The sequence below is a fragment of the Ailuropoda melanoleuca genome, chromosome X (genome assembly GCF_002007445.2).
Source record: "Ailuropoda melanoleuca isolate Jingjing chromosome X, ASM200744v2, whole genome shotgun sequence".
Taxonomy (NCBI): Eukaryota; Metazoa; Chordata; class Mammalia; order Carnivora; family Ursidae; genus Ailuropoda; species Ailuropoda melanoleuca.
The window spans coordinates 73,599,160-73,621,859 of NC_048238.1; the positions used below are offsets into that span (position 1 = coordinate 73,599,160).

The 22,700-nt window shown below is 41.1% G+C and overlaps 1 long non-coding RNA gene across 1 annotated transcript in view; it reads left to right on the forward strand.

Moving 5' to 3' along the window:
- The first annotated feature begins 8,170 nt into the window (after positions 1-8,170).
- The window catches only part of LOC117797369, a 133,805-nt gene continuing 119,275 nt past the window's right edge, over positions 8,171-22,700 (forward strand). Inside the window, exon 1 of the long non-coding RNA XR_004622320.1 lies at positions 8,171-8,287. This is a non-coding gene — a long non-coding RNA (uncharacterized LOC117797369). The remainder of the gene's footprint in view (positions 8,288-22,700) is intronic.

Below are 22,700 nucleotides of genomic sequence, written 5' to 3' on the forward strand. Positions count from 1 at the left end.
TCAGGCCCTTAGTGAATTAAGAAGGCCACGTAGGTTTCTATGATTGCTTATAGCTGGCATTATAACTGCTGTCTCTATTTAAGGGATACTAGTGTTGCCATTGCTGCCCTTACTCATACTATTCAAATGGCTCAATATGTCAATCAAGTAGCCTATAACTTAACCCAAGAATTCCAACTACAGCAAATCATTGACCAAAAACTATTAGGGAGGCTCCAACTTATGGAAGCAGCAATAGAGTATCTGGAAGAAAAGCAGGAAGCACTTACCTTCTGCCAAAGCCTTGACTGTGATTGGGTCCATAAGGCCATTTGTGTAACCCCCTTACTTTGGAACAATCCATTACATAATTGGGAGAAAATTTAAAAAACACCTTCAAGGTTCTCTTCATGATAATTTAACCCTGGATATTCACAATCTCAATGAGCAAATTTTGGCCCCCCCTTACCATGTTAATAAACATGAACATGATCAAAATACTTGGAGTATCCTTTCGGATAATTTACAATGGTTAAACCCAAAAAATTGGTTTCCTTCCACTTAATGGGGACTTATTGGCCTATCTGTTGCATTGCTCGCTTCTTCGATATTTCTTTTCATAGTCTGCAAAATCGGAATAAAGGAGCTTTCCCGAGCTGGAGCCCAGGAGCTATATCTGGCATAGATGCAACGAGACCTTCACTCTATTCATAAGAAAAAAGGGGGAAATGTGGGAATTCACAGTGCCTGAATAGATGATTCGTATGTGCCTCCCTGGATGAGACTAATTGAAAAGCAAAGGAGGAGTGCCTAGAACACTGGGCCTCCTTTGACGTTTCTTGGCTGAAAACAGCTGGATTCTTACTGCGGCTCAAGGCTCTCATCTAGGAAGTAAATGTTTAAATTCTGAAGAAAAACAGGCGCCTGTGGTAGTCATGTATTTCGCGGACTCCTTGCTTCCTCGTCCTTATCACACGCTGCCCCATATATTATTATCCTGACCATTAAAGTTACACTCTCCTCCTTGCTTTGTGCTTGTGCCTGATACATTGCTAAGACCCCAATAAAAGTGGAGACAAAGCTTGGCCCAGGGCCTTTCGCCACTAAAGCGTCTGGTCCCCAGGCCTCTCCTTTCTCCTACTAAGGTGTCTGGTTTGCTCCCCAAACCCAACACAATCACAACGATCACATGGCTGGCTGCCCCAAGTAACCAGTAGTGGTCACCAGGTTAGAAGCAGTGATCACTGCCTAACAAGTCACTAACCCAACCACTAGTATGAAGGACTCAAGTGCAAACTAATTAGGATGCTGTGATGTTGCCATCTTTATAGGAGGGAGCCTCAGAGACCCTCTGGGACACATAGCCCAAACTCAAAGACACTTCACACTGAGATCCGGTCAATTAACTACAATTCTCATCTTAAAGAGAGAGTGTTTTAGGGAAGGAAGAGATGGCAGCATTCAACAAAAACAACACAGAGCCCCCCAGGCCAGAGCACAACAATTGGCAGTCCTGTCCCAGGCAGCCCTCACTGTATCACAGCACAGTCAGTCAAGGAGCAGCTAGTAAAAGCTGACCAGCTCCCCCTTGATTATGGTTGGATCATCGTGTGTATGATGACAATGGTTTTAATCAACTCCTCTTCACCCCTTCAATGAGGGTGGGAGTCTCACACTTGAGTCATGGGGATGGCTAAACACATATCACCAAACTCCAGACAGAAAAGATCAATAGTCACAAACATTCACAGTCTCAAAGACGAGGGCACTGCATACCATACAGGACACATGAGGGTTGCACTCTGAAACAGCATGAATCAGAAGGCTCCGTGAGAGGCAGGCTTTGTAGTATTAAGAGGGTGAGGTACCTCCTGCTTCCTGAGAGAGTATGTGATTGGCTTGTTTGAATTACTGTGTTGGCTGACAAGGAACTGAAACCACTACTCAGGGATAATACACAGGAATACATCTAGTCTATTTGATAAGGAGGGTTGTTTGGCTAGGGGACCCTCTGTGGGGCGGGGAGCAGAGTGGGAAAGGGAACTTGTGATTAGGCCATTCAAGACCCTCCTGATTTTACAAGATGTCAATGCAGCACAAAAGAGTAATTTTAGCTTTCCCCCTTGTGAAAATAGAAAGCCTCAATTAAAATTGGTCAGAAGTGGGATCGTAAGGAGACAAATCCTGAAAGACAATAATCCTCAGAGTCAAGTGAGGAATCCACACAGAGCCCTTTGTGCTCATCAAATCTCCATCCACTTCTGGTTCAGTAATTCTCCTCTTGGATCCTGAGATCCCTCCTTTTGGTTGAGCTCTCTGCCTCTACTCAGGATCTATTTAAATGTTCCATCCTTTCTGGTCAGTAGTCATTTGTTTTTCTGAGTCTCTGATTTGGAATAATGGGATCCCAATCTTCTAAACACTCTCAAGAGGGGCCTGCTTCAGGGATTCTGGCTGGTTTTATATTTAAAAACTGTGGTCCCTCCTCATGCACATTTTTAACTGCCTGGACCAAATTAACCAAAAATAATTTAGAACTTCAATGGCCATTAGAAGGAATTTCTGACCTCCCCAAACTTGTTTTTCTCAGAACCAAATTCGAACACTGAACCAGGGGCACTAGCTCAGTGGGTTAAGCATCCAACTCTTGATTCTGGCTCAGGTCATGATCTCAGGGTCCTGAGATTGAGCCCTGCCTGCTTAAGAGTCTCTCTCTCCCACTCCCTCTACCCCTTTCCCCCACATGTGCACACATGTGCATGCACGTGCTCTGTCTTAAAAAAAATGTGACCCTAAAGTTACGTGGTAAGGAGTGTCCTTGTTGTGATGAGCACAGGGTGATATAGGGAAGTCTTGGATCACTATATTGTACACCTGAAACAACATTTGTTCGAGTTGTAAATTAGGGACTTCAGTGGTCTTCCTTTTAGTTGAATCATCTAGGGTGTGGGTGAGCTGGTTTGCTAAGTTAACTGAACCTGGAGTAGACATAATTTCTCATCCATCTGGTCCTTTTTAACTAGAAAAGAAAGATCCCAGTTCAGCCCATTCACAACCACAGAGCTAAAAGCTATTCCCATGGGTTCGACATTTAAAAGAAGACCAGAATTTTCTCTGAAAACAGTTTGGACCCACCTATAATAATTTTTCATGGGCTCACTGGGCTTCTGGGTACAAGCCTGAATCTTATTCCAGTCGACAGGTTTTGGGAAAGCCCAAAGAATAGGCTGGAAATTTACAACTCCAACAAAATAAATGAAGGCCCCTAAACAAAACCAAAACCCTCCTGATCTTTGTCATTATTGCAAAAAGTCAGAGCATTGGAAAAAAAGAGTGTTACAAGCTTAAGCACTCCAAGCACCTTCTATGCTTTAACCAACCTTTCCAAGTGCCCTCCTCCTAACTCCCAATGATGAAACTCCAAGGAACTACAGGGGCTTTTCCCAATCCTGCCCTTAACCGGCTTAGAGAAACAACTCCAGATAAGGAATGAATCTCTCTCCATCCTTATTGACATGGGAGCTATGCCCTTAGTGCTCAACCCCACTGTTACCGAATAGCCCCAGCCTCAGGTACTAACGCAATTCAAATGGGAGGGGGGTGTCAAATAAGCCTCAACAAGTTCCTGTCTCTAAACCTATCCCCTTCTGTTTAGGCCCTCTGAGAGATACCCACCTCTTTCTCCTTAGCTTCTCTGTCTCTATTCATTTATTGGGCCAGGATTTCTTGAAGAAACACCATGCTAGAATTTCTTTCTCTCAAAAGGGGGAAATAAATTCTATAATTTGACAACAACGACCAAAATAGCCAACTAGGTGAAGCAAATGAACCTTTTTTTAAATTAGTATTATGTTCAGGTAGCCAGCATAGAGTACATCATAAGTTTTTGTTGTAGTGTTCAACGATTCATTAGTTGCGTATAACACCCAGTGCTCAGCACAACACGTGCCCTCCATAATACCCATCACCCAGCTACCCCATCCCCCACCCCTCTCCCTTCTGCAACCCTCAGTTTGTTTCCCGGAGTCCAGGGTCTCTCATGGTTTACCTCCCTCTCTGAACACTTACTGTCATTTATTTGTTCCACCTCTGATGACGCTAGAGCTTGTTGTAAAGACACTAATCATTTGTCCCCTTGTCTCAGGAGGACAGCATCCATCTGATTTTTAGCCTGAAAGGGGCACAAGGTCTCCAAGGAAAAACTGCAGTTTGTTCAAATTCAAATTCATTATTTAGGGCACCTAGTATCAGAACAAGGGCTACACATAGATCCAAGTAGGCTTCATATCATCCTGAACTTCCCCCAAACTAAGTGCCAATTATAAGGTTCTTTCAGGTGGGCTGGCTGCCTAGTGTCAGAAATGGATTTCAAACTTTTCTCTCATGGCCCAGCCTTTACGTACATTACTAAAGAACACCAAACCTGACCCCATTTATTGGGAAGCTCAGGATGTCCTAGTTTTTAATACCTTAAAAGAAATCTTAATAAATCTCCTTGCCCTTGTACATCCCAATTACGAGCTTCCTTTTTTCCCTTTTATATATGAAAGGGAAGGGAATGACCTTGGGGGTATTCAACCAAAAACATGGGGAACACCATAAACCCATAGGGTAATATAGCCAACAGCCAAACCCTGTGGCATGAGGATACCTCCCTTGCCTCAGAGCCATTCCTGCCACTGCCCTTTTGGTTAAGGCCACTAAAGGAATAGTCCCCTCTAACCATCTTTGTGCCCCAGGAAATAGAAGCATTCCTAAATTCTAAGGACTGTGGATGGGGGTCTGTCTAGGATCTCAGAACAATAAACAGTATTGTTATCCCTCGTCACCCTGTTGTCCCCAACCCTCATACTCTAATAGCCTCCATCCCTACCTAAATTCTGGTCACACTCAACACCTTTCAGCCGGTCTTCTCACCGCCTATGAAATCCTCTTGCTAACAGCTCTTCACATAACTTTTTCTCACTGTAATAACCTTAACTCTGCTACTCTTCTTCCCTCCTCTAGGACAATACTCCAGACGATACTGTTTGACAGATCACCTCCTGACTCCCTGTGATGACTTACAGGAAACTCCTTTGGTTGATGCTAATTTGTCATGGTTCACTGGCAGGTCTTACTTGAAAGGTGAAAATGGCAAATATGGTGCTAGGTATGTAATTCCAACTCCCTCTGAAGTAACTGAAGCGGCATCTTTGCCTTTCGCTACTTCGGCGCAAGGCAAGCTATACTCACTCACAAGGACCAGAAAGACTCTCTTCAACCCCCTTGAAAGGACCCCATCCAGTGCTGCTAACCAACCCCTACATTGCCAAAGTCCAAGGAACAGACTTTTGGATTCCCGTGTCACTTCTAAAGAAAGCACCAGAAATGCCTGGGTGGCTCAGTTGGTTAAGCATCTGCCTTCGGCTCCAGTCACGATCTCAGGGTCCTGGATTCAAGCCCCTCGGCCCTGCATTGGGCTCCCTGCTCTGTGGGGAGTCTGCTTTTCCCTCTGCCTCTGCCCCTCTCCCTGCTCATACTCTCTCTTTCTCTCTCTCACTCTGTCTCTCTCAAATAAACAAAATCTTAAAAAAAAAAACCTTTAAAAAAAAATAAAATAAAAAAAATAATAAAGAAAGCACCAAACCCTGACTGGATCTGCACACCAACTGGTGACCGAAAAATAAAGATTTCCAGGAACTGAGACAGATGGAGGCTGAAGGAAACAGCTTTCTCAAGATGACAGGACGAGGCATGTATATACCTTCTTTCCCTTGTTTGTGCTTACTCTTTCTTTGCCCTCTCTTTCTGGGAGAAAGACAATGCCCTTATCCACATTTCCAATCCTTTGCAAAAGGGGGAAACCTCTCTGACTGTTGGATCTGTCCCAAGAAGCTCCAATCTGTTCACGATGTCAGAGATCCCATGGTATTACCTACAACTAATTTCTTTCTAGTCCCAAATGCCACTGTTGATTACACCCAAAAGTGTAAAGATGTTAATTAGTGTGTTGGCCTATTGCAACCAGGTGTTTGCACACCTTATTTCAACCTCTCCCTCCCTAGTCATAATCATACTACCTCAGTTAAATCCCTCCAACTTTGCCAGTCATACAATCTTCACTCACCCAGGTTCTTTTCCTTATAGAACTGTGATCTGTCTCCTTGTACGCAAAGGAAATACAAGTAAGTTTATGCCTCTTGGCAAGGTTTTTAGAAAAGACCCTTTTAGGAAAAGATGGGACTCTCACAGAATGTCATCCCAACTCCTCTGACCCATGGCTTCAAAGGGTCAATCAGGAAATTTCCAGTTAAGGAATCTATCAATAACCAGACCGTAGCTAGACTCTCCTGTGTTCCACCTGGTTTTGTTGGCAATGGACAGCATTTCCTACGGGCATATGAATGCTTAGATAGCTGGCAACTTGGAAGTCAATGTTACTGGGGTATTTAATAGCGTTCCTGTTAACACCCATAACAAATCAAGAGACTTCCCGTTGGTCTGCTGCATTAGGCCTCCAGAGCCATCTTAAATGGGAATTTCTAGGAGACATACATGACCTCTGGTTTGCCTCCATAGAGAGATATTTACTTACTTGGATTGGAGTAAATGCCAATGAACACATGATCAGATATCCCCCCCTAACGTTAGGAGAGCTGGCCAATTCCACAGCCAATTCCAAAGAAATAGCATCCCATCAACTAACATTTGACTCATTGACTAACGTAGTTTTAGACAATTGTATAGCCCTTGATTATCTACTTGCTGAACAAGGTGTGCAATAGCAAATACCACCTGTTGCACATGGATAAATACCTCTGGTGAAGTAGAAATTCACTTATACGAGATCAGGGAACGTGTGCACTCGTTACAACAGATCTCACCTAATGACCCCTGGTCTTTTCATCTATTTAGTTGGGTTTGGGGTCTTGGTTTGGAACCATCCTTGTACTGGATTTGTCATATTACTTTTAATTCTGCTTGTATGATTGTTTTTCAAACTTTACCTGTTGCCTATCAAATCTCTGCAGAAGTAATGCATCAAATAGGGTGATCAAATAGTAAAGCATCAAATAGCTCCACACTTTGAGATGATCTCCAATGTTTATGACCTCGATAAGACATAGACTTTAGATGGGAAGTGACTGATAGTTCTCCCTCCTACCCTTCCTTAGTCCTCAAATGTGGCCTCGAAAGATCTTTCCTGGTAGCGAGGGACAAACCACTAAAATTGAAAATTCTGACTCTTGATCAGCAATACTTTCAAGGAAAAATCTTGTGAAAATTAATAAAGGAAACATCATTTAAAATGGAGTCAGGAAGCCCCAGAGAGGGACCTCTCAAGTACACAACTCTCACTGCAGCCTGCATAACCAGCAGGAAGAAGGAAAATAATTACATTGACAAGAAAGGGCACTTTTCACGTAGGAATTTATCTCCTGTCTTTAAGAAAAGGAAGACCCCACCCTGCCCCAGCAACAACACACTATTCACCACCTGCAGCCAGTGAGAAACCCCGCCCATCCTCAAACTGCCCCCTCCATCTTCTCCAGTCAACTTTTGTCCAGAACCCTCCCCAATTTCTTCCTAAAACCTAATAAAAGCTGACCGTCCCTTTGTCTCTTGCCTACGGTTTGCCATAGCTTGCTTGTCACAAATTGCAATTCCTCTGCTATTCCCAAATAATCTCATTCTTTTATTTAAATAAAATTGCTCTTTGCTCTGATTGAATTTAACACCCCACAACCCTCACTCCCCCCACACACACACACAGGGGCAATGCCCATTACTGCAAACTGCCGGGGATCTTAGTCCCTGGGAATGGATGGGTGTTCCCTGGGGTGGTGGTATCCCCACCTCCTGCTATTTGGGCACACACTGAAACTGGGTGCTATCAGATGCCACTGTAACATATGGGCTGAAACGCAGGGCTCCATTTTGACGGGCCACCCTCATTACCAACACCATCCCCTTCAGGGGCTGACCGGTGGGGTGCACAGGCAGGGGCTCAGAAGCCCAGGTCCAAGCGTCCCCCAGCCAACTCCTACCAAGAGACCGCCCACTCGCCCCTCCTGCGGGCTCACGGTAGCCTAGCGACCAGCTTACCAATAAAAGAGGGTCCAAGACGACGCTGAGAACGTTGGAGGAGGATTCGTTACGGGTCAAAGTGTAATTTCGAGGTAGGGGGGAGGGGGTGTCGCCCTCCAGGAGCCAGGTTCTGAAGAGCAGTTGGAAGACAGCGGCTCCCAGCAAGCCCGGGATAGCATCGCTGAGACCGACGGAGAACAAGAGAGAACGCCGCGGATCAGGAAAAGGACAGAGGGAGGTGAGTGAGAAGCACGAGGCGAGAGGGAGCTGGGGGGAGGGAGGCGGGGGCGGGGCGCTAGCTCTTCCTCTAAGAGTCACCTCTAAGACCTGAGCATAGAGGGCAAAGGGGAGCGGAAAGTGCGGGCGTCGGCCAGGAGCCTAGAGCTCCGCGCGGCGAGAGAGGCAATCACGTAGGAATTCCACTCCACGCCGCGCCCGCAGGATCGATCCGCTGCTTTGAATTACCCTCGGTCTGAAGCCAGTCCGAGAGGCAACTGGGCGGGCATTGAGCCGGGCGCACCGCTGGCTCCGCCCACTCCATAGCGGCGCCAGCCTAGCCAACCGTGCAGATGTCAGGAGCTATACAAAAAGACGAACAATCCTGTCACCTTCCCCAACTAGGGCGCTGCCCAATGCTCTGCTCTTACAGGCATCTGCAGTCTCTCCTGGGCGAGCTCCGGCACCTTGACTGCTGGGTTAGGCCAGGGTCGGCTGCGTGACGTACCCCACCTCCGCGCCGCCCCCTCCCAAATGCAAAATTTGCTTTTCTCTTGCAACAGCTTGTGCCCAAGAATTTGCTTTTTGTGGTGCAGAAAGTGCGGTGATTTGACTGACCTGGCTGAATCTGCATTCTGAAAGAGCTAGACGCTTGAGGGAAGCGGGAGGTACCAGCCTGCTGGTCATTTCCAGACGCTTGAGCCTCCAATAAACCTCAGTGCCTCACCTCTGGGTGGAGTGGAGGAGGATCAGCGAATAAGTTTTATGACAGGGCTCTGGCCACAGCAGGAGTGACCCTTCAGTAGGACAGAAACTGGAGCACCGCCCCCCAAACTAAAGGATACAGAGTTGGAGTGTTCTTGGCTGACACCATAGAAGGGGAAAAGAAGGCAAAGATAAGTGTAAATTCAAGGGAGTTAGCCCCCAGAGAGCTGTGCAGTAATATTCCAGCATTCTGGCCCCATTATATGGGAAAGCCTGGCATTTTGACTAGAGTGCATTTATTTTTCCACTACCCTGAACATAGTCCTGTGGGATAGAAGGATATCTGAGAATGAGAAAATGCCTCCATTCATTACCCTCTGTCCTTCCCATTTCAGGTCCAATTTGAAACAAGTTTAGAAAGAGGCCTCTTCAGAGCACAAAAGCCAAATGGGCAATCAACAAATAGAACTCAGTCATGTTCACCAGCTTTGAACCTCCTAAGGCATGCCATTTAAAAGTGTTGAAATCAAAACAGATTTCAAGTTCACTCTTGGTTAACTAGAACATTCCAGCAGAAACATTGTTCCTTTTCTCTTCCCTTCAGTATTTGGTAAATGAGTTGGAAATGCTTGTGCCCAGCATATCCCAAAGTTTCAGTTGTGTGGAACTCCTGGGGATTGCTGTTTGGCACAGCTAAAAATTTAACTCTTTACCCCACATCAACAACCACCCACAGGTTTTTTTTTAACAATTTAGAATCATTTTAAAAATACATCTGATAATTTCCTGCCTTCTTATAACCAGCAGAGCGCTCTAACACCTTCGTTTCCCCTGTCCTTTTCCCCCTCTTTTTCCTTACATTGCGGCAAATGCTTCCTTCCCACGTGGGTGCAAGATTAGGAAAAAAAAAAAGGTGGGAGCATTGCTAACCATCGCATACAGGTGTGGGTCAGTCAGGCCCACTCCTCCTGCTCTTAATCCTTCATCCCTTGTTCCTGGTCACTCAGGCATCCTTGTGGAGACGATTCTTGCTTACAGAAAGTGGAACAGCTATTCCAGATCATTTTGCCAAGCACCTGAATTGTACATGTGGGGACACTGAAGCCTAGAGAAGGAAGAGGGGTTGGGTTAAGGTTACATTTAATGGCAAAGGCCAAAACTAGAATCCTATTTCTGGGTTGGCCCAGTTCCAGAACTGTTTTTTCAGTGAAAAATTGGTTTTGACTGGTATTTCAGGCAACCGCCAGCAGGTGGGAGTAGATTGTTTGCAGGCCCGTTTATCCTAGCACCTTGGAGCAAATGCCGCAATCAGCGCCACATTTGTTCGAGGGAGCAAGCCTAATTTTCCCCCACCCAGGTGTCCTTGTGACTATAGCGATTGCTAAAAACTTGATGGCAATAATTAATTCACTTTCAGAGCTTACATTCCAGACTCACATGACAGCCCAAAAGGCAACAAGAAATATGTAAAAGCCAGTATCATTTGTATGCGTTGAGCTTTTGTCTAGTTACTTTATTAGAATATGCATAAATATCCAGGCTGAATGCACTTAAACCCGAATATGGGATCTTGGTATAAAGTAAAGGGCGCTGACCTAGGAGTTAGCTCATCTGTGTTCTGACCCAGCTCTGCCACATTACAGTGAGTATTCCAGTTTGGCTGGAGTATACGGTGAGTTGGGAGGTGAGACAAGAGGTTAAAAAAAGGTAAGAATCAAAAGAATATGTAGCACCTAGCCTAGTGAGTACACGGTAAATACCTACTCAGTGAATAAGTAAAGCAAGAAAGAGTTTCAGATCTGATTGTCCAAACTAAGGAATTTGATTTCTGTTTTACCTTCAACAGTAAGCTTTTGAAGGATTTGTGCAGGGGAAATAACACAATAAGGAAGAAACTTTCAGTTACTTTGTGAAGGAGAAGGAGAAGTTGGAAGGAAGAGAGAGAGTGGGGATAAGGAGAGCAGTGAGGAGGATATTGCACGCCTCCGCTTCTGGTAATGGCAGACTGGGTAGTTTGGACTAGCCATCCCGAATAAGGACAACTAAAAAAAAAAAGCAAACAAAACAGATGAAGTATAATAAGAAATGGCACTCATTAAGAGCTAAGAAATAATGAGGCTAAAATAGAGAAGACAAGGACCTAGATAGAAATGCCCAGCGCTCAAAGCCACTTTTGCCCAAGGGCATTTGCTGAATCCAGAAGAAAGTATTGTGGAACTAAGCTGTGGTTTTGATGACCTCATGGGCAAAGGGGACAAAAAGTGGAAGCCCACATCCCAAATGAGTAGATCTAATAAGTCACTCAGCCACTTTAGGCTGAAACTATGTGGCTACCCCTTCAGCATAATGGTGAACCAGAAGGAGCAAGCCCTTGCACGGACTTGCAGCCAGGATAACCCGTCACAAGGGTGATCCAAGGAACTCCGGTTAAACTTGGATGAAAGCAGTCTTGGACAGGTACTGTTGCCCGGTGTTTGTCAACAGCAAGTGAAAATACTCTCTGCAGAAAGATTCTGCCTTGCTAGGCCTGAAATCTGCCTCACAAATAATTTTTCAATAATACATCAGCACATAGAGATGAGAAGGCACACAAGGAAAAATGCATTGTGACAGCCAGAAGAAAAAATAGACAATGAAAACAAATTCACAGAGACTTCGGATATCAGAATTACGAGACACAGACTGTGGTTTACTGTACTTCAAAAAATAAAAGATAAGCTTTAAAATGTCTGCAGGGAACAGAAAAATCCTAAAAAGCCACAAAGTCAATTTGAAAAATCATCAAACAGGATACCTAGAACTAAAAAATATAATGATAGAGAATTCAGTGAATGTGTTTAACAGAAGAGGAACACAACGTTAGACAAGGATAAGTATAATGAAGAAAAATAAGCTTAAGAATGATGTTTTTAGGTTTTTATTTTAATTCCAGTTGGTTAACATACAGTGTTGTGTTAGTTTCATGTATACAATATAGTGATTCAACATTTCCATAGTACACCCAGTGCTCATCAGGACAAGTGCACTCCCTGATCTCCATCACCTATTTCACCCATTTCCCCACCTACCTCCCCTCTGGTAACCATCAGATTGTTCTCTATAGTTAAGAGTCTGTTTCTTGCTTTATCTTTTTCTCTTTTTTTCCCCTTTACTCTTTTGTTTCTCAAATTCCACATATGGTGAAGTCATACGGTATTTGTCTTTCTCTGACTGACTTATTTCACCTAGCATAATACTCACTAGCTCCATCCATGTCATTGCAAATGGCAAGATTTCATTCTTTTTATGGCTGAGTAATATTCCATTGCATATATATACAACCTCTTCTTCATTCATTTATCCATGGACACTTGGGCTGCTTCCATAATTTGGTTATTGTAGATAGTGCTGCTATAAACATAGAGGTGCATGTATCCCTTCAAATTAGTGGTTTTGTATTCCATGGGTAAATAGCTAGTAGTGTGATTCCTGAACCATAGGGTACTACTATTTTTAACTTTTTGAGGAAACTTCATACTGTTTTCCAGAGAGGCAGCACCAGTTTGTATTCTCACCAGTGGTGCAAAAGGGTTCCTTTTTCTCCACATCCTCATCGACACCTGTTGTTTCTTATATTCTTGATTTTAACCATTCTGACAGGGGTGAGGTGGTGTCTTACTATAGTTTTTACTTGCATTTCCCCGATGGTAAGTGATGTGGAGCATCTTTTCATGTGTCTGTTGGCCATCTGTTTGTCTTCCTTGGAGAATGTCTGTTCGTGTCTTCTGCCCATTTTCTAATTGGATTTTTTTGGGTTTTGGGTGTCAAGTTGTAGAAGTTCTTTGTAGACTTTGGATATTAACCCTTTATTGGATATGCCATTTGCAAATATCTTTTCCCATTCTGTAGGTTGCCTTTTAGTTTAGTTGATTGTTAACCTTGTTGTGCAGAAGCTTTTTAATTTGATATAGTGCCAATATTTATTTCTGCATTTGTTTCCCTTGCCTCAGGAGACATATCTAAAAAATGGTTGCAATAGCCAGTGTCAAAGTGGCAGTGCTACTGCCTATGTTCTCTTCTAGGATTATTTTTTTAAAGATTTTATTTATTTATTTGACAGAGATAGAGACAGCCAGCGAGAGAGGGAACACAAGCAGGGGGGGTGGGAGAGGAAGAAGCAGGCTCACAGCAGAGGAGCCCGATGCGGGGCTTGATCCCATAACGCCGGGATCACGCCCTGAGCTGAAGGCAGATGCTTAACCGCTGTGCCACCCAGGCGCCTCTCTTCTAGGATTTTTATGCTTTCAGGTCTCACATTTAGGTCTTTAATCTATTTGAGTTTATTTTTGTGTATGGTTTAAGAAAGTGGTGCAGTTTTCATTCTTGTGCATGTCACTGTCCAGTTTTTTCAACACCATTTGTTGAAGAGACATCTTTTTCCCATCAGGTATTCTTTCCTGCTTTGTCGAAGATTGATTGACCATACAGTTGTGGGTTTATTTCTGGCTTTCCTATTCTGCTCCATTGATCTCTGTGCCTACTTTTGTGCCAGTACCATACTGTTTCGATGACTACAGCTTTGTAATTTAACTTGAAGTCTGGAATTGTGATGCCTCCACCTTTGCTCTTCTTTTTCAAGATTGCTTCAGCTATTCAGGGTTTTTATGATTCCATATAAATTCTAGAATTGTTTATTCTAGTTCTGTGGAAAATGCTGTTGATATTTTTGATAGGGTTGCATTAAATGTGTAAATTGCTTTGGGTAGTATAGACATTTCAACAATATTTGTTCTTCCAGTCCATGAGCATGAACTGTCTTTCCATTTTTTTGTGTCATCTTCAATTTCTTTCATCAATATTTTATGGTTTTCAGAGTACAGATCTTTTCCCTCTTTGATTAGGCTTATTCCTAGGTATCTTAGTATTTTTGGTGTAATTGTAAATGGGATTGTTTTCTTAATTTCTCTTCATGCTGCTTCATTATTAGTATATAGAGATGCAACAGATTTCTGTACAATGATTTTGTATCATGAATTTACTGAGTTTGTTTTTCAGTTCAAGCAATTTTTTGGTGGAGTCTTTTAGGTTTTCTGTATGTAATATCATGTCATCTGCATATAGTGAAAGTTTTACTTTTTCTTTGCCAATTTGGATTCCTTTTATTCTTTTTTATTGTCCAATTGCTATGGCTATGACTTCTAGTACTGTGTCAAATAACCGTGGTGAGAGTTCTTGTTCCTGACCTTAGGGGAAAAGCTCTCAGTTTTTCCCCATTGAAGATGATATTAGCCGTGGATTTTTCGTATATGGTCTTTATTGTTGAGGCATCTTCCCTCTAAACCTACTTTGCAAAGGGTTTTTATCCTGAATGGATATTGTACTTTGTCAAGTGCTTTCTCTGTGTTTATTGAAATGATCAGATGGTTCTTATCCTTTCTCTTATTGATGTGATATATCACGTTGATTGATTTGCCATTATTCAACCACCCTTGCAAGCCAGGAATAAATCCCACTTGATTTTGGTGAATGATTTTTTTAATGTATCATTGGATTTGGCTTACCAATATTTCGTTGAGGATTTTTGCATCTATGTTCATCAGAGATACTGGCCTCTAGTTCTCTTTTTTTAGTGGTGTCTTTTTCTGGTTTTGGTACCAGGGTAATGCTGGCCTCATAGAATGAGTTTGAAAGTTTTCCTTCCTTTTTTTTGTTTTTTTTTTCCTTTTTGGAATAGTTTGAGAAGAATACATATTACCTCTTCTTTATATGTTTGGTAGAATTTGTGAATCCATCTGGTCTTGGACTTTTGTTTGTTGGGAGTTTTTTGATTACTGATTCAATTTCGTTGCTGGTAATTGGTCTGTTCAAATTTTCTATTTCTTCCTGTTTCAGTTTTGATAGTTTATTTCTAGGAACTTATCCATTTCTTCTAGGTTTTCCAATTTGTTGTCATAATTTTTCATAATATTATTCTCTTATAATATTTGTGTCTCTGTGGTGTTGGTTGTTATTTCTCCTCTCTCCCTTGTGATTTTATTTATTTGAGTCCTTCCCTTTTTTTCTTCATCAGTCTGGCTAGAGGTTTATCAATATTATTGATTTTTTTCAAAGAAACAGCTCCTGGTTTCATTGATCTTTTCTACTGTTTTTTACTATGTGTATCATTTATTTCTGCTCTAATTTTTATTATTTCCTTTCTTCTGCTGGTTTTAGGTTTTGTTTGCTGTTCTTTTTCTAGCTCCTTTAGGTAAAAGGTTAGGTTGTTTATTTGAGTTTTTCCTGCTTCTTGAAATAGGCTTGTATTGCTATATACTTCCCACTTAAGACTGCTTTTGCTGCATCCCAAAGGTTTTGAACCATTGTGTTTTCATTTTCATTTGTTTCCATGTACTTTTTAACTTATTCTTCGGTTTCCTGGTTGACCTATTCATGGTTTAGTAGCATGTTATTTAACTTCCATACACTTGTGATCCTTCCAGATTTTTTCTTGTGGTTGACTTCTAGTTTCATAGCATTGTGGTCAGAAAAGATGCGTGGCATGACTTTGATCTTCTTGAATTTGTTGAGGCTTGTTTTGTGGTCTAATATGTGATCTATTCTGGACAATGTTCTGTGAGCACTTGAAAAGAATGTGTATTCTCCTGTTTTAGGATGGAATGTTCTGAATATATCTGTTAAATGCATCTGGTCCAATATGTCATTGAAAGCCAGATTCCTTTTTGACTTTCTGTTTAAATGATCTGTCCGTTGATACAAGTGGGGTGTTAAAGTCCCTTAGTATTATTATATTATGGGTTAGTTCCTTTATGTGTTATTAACTGTTTTATGTATTTGGGCGCTCCGATGTTGGGAACATAAAAATTTAGAATTATTGTATCTTCTTGGATTGTCCCCTTTATGATATCTTTGTTTCTTGTTATAATCTTTGTTTAAAGTCTATTTTGTATGATATAATTATTGCTACTCTGGCTTTCTTTTGACATACATTTGCATGATAGATGTGTCTCCATCCCCTCACTTTCCATCTGCAGGTGTCTTTAGGTCTAAAAGGAGTCTCTTGTAAGCAGCATATAGATGGGTCTTGTTTGGTTGGGTTTTTTTTTATCTATTCTGTCACCCTATGTATTTTGATTGGAGGATTTAGTTCATTTACATTCAAAGTAGCTATTGATAAATATGTATTTATGGTCATTTTTTATTCTGTAGTTGTTTCTGAAGATTTTCTCTGATCCTTTGTTGTTTTTTTCTCTTTCATGTTTTGCTGATTTTCTTTAATGATATATGTGGATTTCTTTCTCTTTATTCTTTGTATATTTATTAGTGTTTTTGATATATGGTTACCATTAGGTTTGTATATAACCTTTTCTGCATATAGCAGTCTATGTTAAGTTGATGGTTGAGTAAGTTTGAACCCATTTTTTTCTCTTCTCCTCCCTACCTGTTAGGTATATGTTATTATATTTTATATCCTTTTTTTGTGAGTTCCTTCAGTGACTTTTTTAATAGAAATATCCATTTTTACTGCTTTTGTGTTTCATACCTTTATACTGTTACTTCTGTTCTCTCTTTTCCACTCAAAGTGGCCCCTTTACTATTTCTTGCAGGGGTGGTTTAGTGGTCATGAACTCCTCTAGTTTTTGTTTGTACAGAAAACTCTTTACCTCTCTTTCTTTTCTGAATGATAACCTTGCTGGATAGAGTATTCTTGGCTGCAGATTTTTCCCATTCAGCACTTTGAATATATCATGCCACTCCCTTAGGAGAGAATTATTAAATTGAAAGATCAGAAGAAATCATACAGAATTGTAACTGGTGAAACCAATTATAGGGGGAAAAGAAAATGTATGATTAGAGACACAATGAATAGAGTGAGAAGGCCTACAGTACATTTAATTTGAGTCTCAGAAGGACAAGAGAGAAAAATGGGGAAGATGATGGCCAAAAATTTTCCAGAGCAGATGAAAGGCAATACTCCATGGATTCTAGAAGCCCATTGAATCCTAGGCAGGATAAATAAAAAGAAATCCACTCCTACACACATCATATTGAAAGTGGAAAAAAAAACAAAGAGAAAGAAGGCTGTGTTAATGGTCCAAATTAGAGATAATGAAGCCTTAGCCTTAGGCAGCAACAGAACAGATTGAGACAAGCAGATTGAGCTTTTAGACTCTGGCCTTTAAAACGCCTTTTTCTCAAATTTACCATGAAAGGCTATTTTATAAAGGTATTATCCATTTCATTCCTAATTCATTAAATTCATTTGTTAGTGAATCTATTTGTTGAAGCAACTTGACTCCTAGGAGCTGTTCCCAGTTTTCTTTTCTTACATGGAAGGCCATCATCCTAAAAGTATGTGTCCTTATTTCATGGGCAATATAAGAATGGTGAATATTCTCCATAGAAATTGTGATGGTTAAATTTATGTGTCAACTGGAAAACATTATTCTGGGTATGTCTGTGAGAGTGTCTCTGGAATAGATTAGCACTTGAATCAGTAGACTAAGTAAAGAAGATGGCCCTCCCAGTACAAGGGGGCATCATCCAATCCATTGATAGCCTGAAAATATGGAAAAGGTGGAGGAAGAGTGAATTCATTCTCTCTGCTTAAGCTGAGATAGCCATCTTCTCCTGCCCTCAGACACTGATGCTTCTGGTTCTCCAACTTTCAGGCCCACACTGGGACTTACACCATTAGCCCCATGATTCTCAGGCCTTTGAACTCTAAGATACACCACCAGCTTTCCTGGTTCTCCAGCTTGTAGACAGCAGATCGTGGGATTTCTTAGCCTCCATAGTATATGGTCTTCCTATAATAAATAAATGCATGCCTACCTACTATGTTTATACCTAACATACATACATACATACATATTCTATCAGTTCTGTTTCTCTGAAGAATCCTGACTAATACAGAAATAAAATGCCAGTGAGCTCCAAGGATGGAGAAATGTGCTTTTATATGACTTGCTAAAAGAAAGCACAATAAAAGTGAAACCATGTAGAAATTCTTCTACTTATCTCCCCATCCAACTTTCACTATTTCTAAGGAAAAGTATATAAAATGAACATTTTTTTTTGTTCCCAGGGTGATTTATTACAAACTTCAGCCTTGACCATATGCATTTACTCACTGGACTACCTATGCTCAGCCCACATAGAATTCCTGCAGGGTTTATATTTGTAATAGACCTAAAAATACAATGGGCTCTATTTCAAGGGAGTGAGGTCTCTACTTGTTACTACAGCTTTTCATGCAACTAATGAGTGGCTGCTTGTCAGGAATGCAATAGAGGCAACTTCATATTGAAAGTTGTATCAGAGATTCTGTGCTCCCATGAATTTCTGAAATTTCCTGACAACAATCTAAGCCAAAAACAGCTGTTTATGAATTCTTCTAAGAAGAATTTCAAGTATTTTGCTCAACGTCCTTCATTCATTGATTGTTTAAGGAACAAGCATTCTTATGTACCAATAAGGACCCTCCCCAAGCCCCCACAGAATACTGCTTCTCTAAGAGAAGATATTAGGCAGGCAGGAAAACCTAACCTCAAGCCAATTGGAAAGCTGTCCAACAGCAAAGACATTAACCTGTCTTCATTTATAGTATACAGTATGCACCATCAATCTGGACCAGGTGTCACAAAAGCCTGCAGAAACCCATCTTTTAATATCTATATCATCTTGTAGCAGTATCTCCCTCCCTTACCATGGAAGGGCAGAGGCAGGGAAAATGTTCCACTAACTCTAAGGTATTTATCTCAGGGACTTGTAGCATAGTATACCAGAAAAGGTGGTGGACTACAAATCTGAAGATCTAGTGCCATGGCCTCTGAATCACAGTTTTCTCATCTGAAATACAGAGGTAATAATAATGCCTATTTGATAATGGGAAAACTCTGACAAAAGGGAATCCCTGTGTGTCCCAACTTCCTGGTTCATTTTCTCAACTCCATGAGGTTTCTCAATCCCTCATCGGGCAGGGCTGTTGTCACTACCACTTTTAGACACCAGGGGTCCTCAGTTCTCATGGTTTAATGGTGGAATGTGCCTTTTTATGTTTCCCTTCTTTTTAATTGAAGTATAATTGACATAGAACATTATATTAGTTTCAGGTGTACAATGTAATAATTCGGTATTTGTATGCACTGTGAAATGGTTATCTGAATTCAGGCAAGCCAGGCTGATATTTACAGACTGAACTTCAGAAACTCGGTGTAACAGAGGAGAGTAAAGCACAAGAAACAGAGATCCTATTGAGGGAGGTTTTTTTTTTAATTTTAATTAATTTATTTATTTTTAATTTCAGAGGTAGAGTTTAGTGATTCATCAGTTGTGTATAACACCCAGTGCTCATTACATGAGGTGCCCTCTTTAATGCCCATCCCCCAGTTACCCCATCCTCCACTGACCCTCCCCTTCAGCAACCTTCAATTTGTTTCCTATAGTTCAGAGAGTGAGACAAACCATAAGAAACTCTTATTTCATCTTATTTTCCCCTCCCTTCCCCTATGATCCTCTATTTTGTTTCTTAAATTCCACATGAGTGAAATCATAATTGTCTTTCTCTGACTTATTTCGCTTAGCATAATACCCTCTAGTTCCATCCACATCTTTGCAAATGGTAAGATTTCATTGTTTTTGATGGCTGAGTATTATTTCATTATATATAGTATACCACCTGTTCTTTATCCATTCATCTGTCAATGGACATCTGGGGTCTTTCCATATTTTGGCTATTGTGGACATTGCTGCTATAAACATTGGGGTGCGGGTGCCGCTTTGGATCACTATGTTTGTATCCTTTAGATAAATACCTAGTAGTGCAATTGCTGGGTCATAGGGAGGAGGTTTTAATGTACTAATGGATAAACCTCAACTGCTAGACTGGAGTCCCAGCTGCCACTATCTACCCTGCCCATCAGTGGGACTGCTGATGGCTTGCCTCTAGTCAGCCCTGCCTCTGCTCTTGTTCCCAGGGTGTGTGGATCAGTGGTCCAGTACAAATGGTAATTGGTAGCCCCTGGAGTTGTACAGGGCACAGCCTGTGTGGCCATTTGTCATAGAGAAATTTTCCCCACCAACACTCTAGTGTCTATTCCATACTGTGTGGACTCAGGCAATCTTACAGGTTTCCATTTAGCATGTCCAATTACCATTGCTTGAAGGTTGGATTTGCATGCCTTCTGTCTTACTGTACTAGGTAGGGGAAATGTTCCCCAGTCAGATACAGTGTCCATCCCCATAATGCAATCAGATAAAAAAGACACGACCTCTTCACATAAAGCATGTTCAAACATACCAATTCTCCTACAAACTTTTACCTTGATTCCATTAACCCTTAAATTTCTAACTATACCCCCATTAGGAGATATATATATATGTATATATATATATATATATATATATGTGTGTATATATATATACATATATATACATGCCACATCTTTTTATCTATTCATCTGTTGTTGGACATCTGGGCTCTTTCCATGGTTTGGCTATCATGGACATTGCTGCTATAAACATTGGGGTTCAGGTGCCCTTTCAGATCACTACATTTGTATCTTTGGGGTAGATACCTCGTAGTGCAATTGCTGGGTCATAGGATAGCTCTATTTTCAACTTTTTGAGGAACCGCCATAGTGTATTCCAGAGTGGCTGCACCAGCTTGCATTCCCACCAACAGTGTAAGAGGGTTCCCCTTTTTCCACATCCTCACCAACATCTGTCATTTCCTGACTTGTTAATTTTGGCCATTCTGTGGTTTTGATTTGTATTTTCCTGATGCTGAGTGATGTTGACCATTTTCTCACATGTCTGTTGGCCAGTTGTATATCTTCTTTGGAGAAATGTTTGTTCATGTCTTCTACCCATTTCTTGATTGGATTATTTGTTCTTTGGGTGTTGACTTTGATAAGTTTAGATTTTGGACTAGCTCTTTATCTGATATGTCATTTGCAAATATCTTCTCCCATTCCATAGGTTGCCTTTTAGTTTTGTTGATTGTTTCCTTTGCTGTGCAAAAGCTTTTTATCTTGATAAAGTCCCACCAGTTCATTTTTGCCTTTGTTTCCCTTGTCTTTGGAGATGTGTCTAGCAAGAAGTTGCTATGGCCGAGGTCACAGAGGTTTCTGCCTATTTTCTTCTCTAGGATTTTGATGGATTCCTGTCTCACATTGAGGTCTTTCATACATTTTGAGTCTATTTTTGTGCATGGTGTAAGGAAATGGTCCAGTTTTATTCTCCTACATGTGGCTGTCCAATTTTCCCAATACCATTTGTTGAAGAGGCTGTCTTTTTTTCCATTGGATATTCTTTCCTGCTTTGTCAAAGATTAGTTGACCGTAGAGTTGAGGGTCCATTTCTGAGTTTTCTTCTGTTCCATTGATCTATGTGTCTGTTTTTGTGCCAGTACCATACTCTCTTGATAATTACAGCTTTGTAATAGAGCTTGAATTCTGGCATTATGATGCCACCAGTTTTGGTTTTCTTTTTCAACGTTCCTTTGGCTATTCGGGGTCTTTTCTAGTTCCATACAAATTTTAGGATTATTTGTTTCAGTTCTGTGAAACGAGTTGATGGTATTTTGATAAGGATTGCATTGAATGTGTAGATTGCTCTTGGTAGCATAGACATTTTAACAATATTTGTTCTTCCAATCCACGAGCATGGAACATTTTCCCATTTCTTTGTGTCTTCCTCAATTTCTTTCATGAGTGTTCTATAGTTTTCTGAGTATAGATTCTTTGCCTCTTTGGTTAGGTCTTTTCCCAGGTAGCTTATGGTTTTCAGTGCAATTGTAAATGGGATCGACTCCTTAATTTCTCTTTCTTCTGTCTCATTGTTAGTGTATAGAAATGCAACTGATTTCTGTGCATTGATTTTATATCCTGCCACGTTGCTGAATTCCTGTATGAGTTCTAGCAATTTTGGGGTGGATGCTTTTGGGTTTTCCACATGGAGTATCAGGTCATCTGCAAAAAGTGAGAGTTTGACTTCTTCTTTGCCAATTTCAGTGACATTTATTTCGTTTTGTTGTCTCATTGCTGAGTCTAGGACTTCTAGTACTATGTTGAATAACAGTGGTGAGAGTGGGCATCCCTGTTGTGTTCCTGACCTTAGGGGAAAAGTTCTCAGTTTTTCCCCGTTGAGAATGATATTTGCTGTAGGCTTTTCATAGATAGCTTTTATGATATTGAAGTATGGTCCCTCTATCTTTACACTGTGAAGAGTTTTAAGCAAGAAAGGCTGGTGTGTTTTGTCAGATGTTTTTTCTGCATCAATTGAGAGGATCATATGGTTCTTGTCCTTTATTTTATTAATGTGATGTATCATGTTGCTTGATTTGTGGATGCCGAACCATCTTTGCAGCCCAGAAGTAAATCCCACTTTGTCATGGTGAATAATCCGTTTAATGTACTGTTGGATCCTATTGGCTAGTATCTTGGTGAAAATTTTTGCATCCATGTTCATCAGGGATATTGGTCTGTTATTCTCCTTTTTGGTGGGGTCTTTTTCTGTTTTGGAGATCAAGGTAATGCTGGTCTCATAGAATGAGTTTGAAAGTTTTCCTTCCCTCTGTATTTTTTGAAACAGCTTCAGAAAAATAGGTGTTAGTTCTTTAAATGTTTGGTAGAATTCCCCTGGGAAGCCATCTGGCCCTGGACTCTTGTCTGTTGGGAGATTTTTTTTTTATTATATTATGTTAATCACCATACAGTAAATCCCCGGATTCCGATGTAAAGTTCGATGCT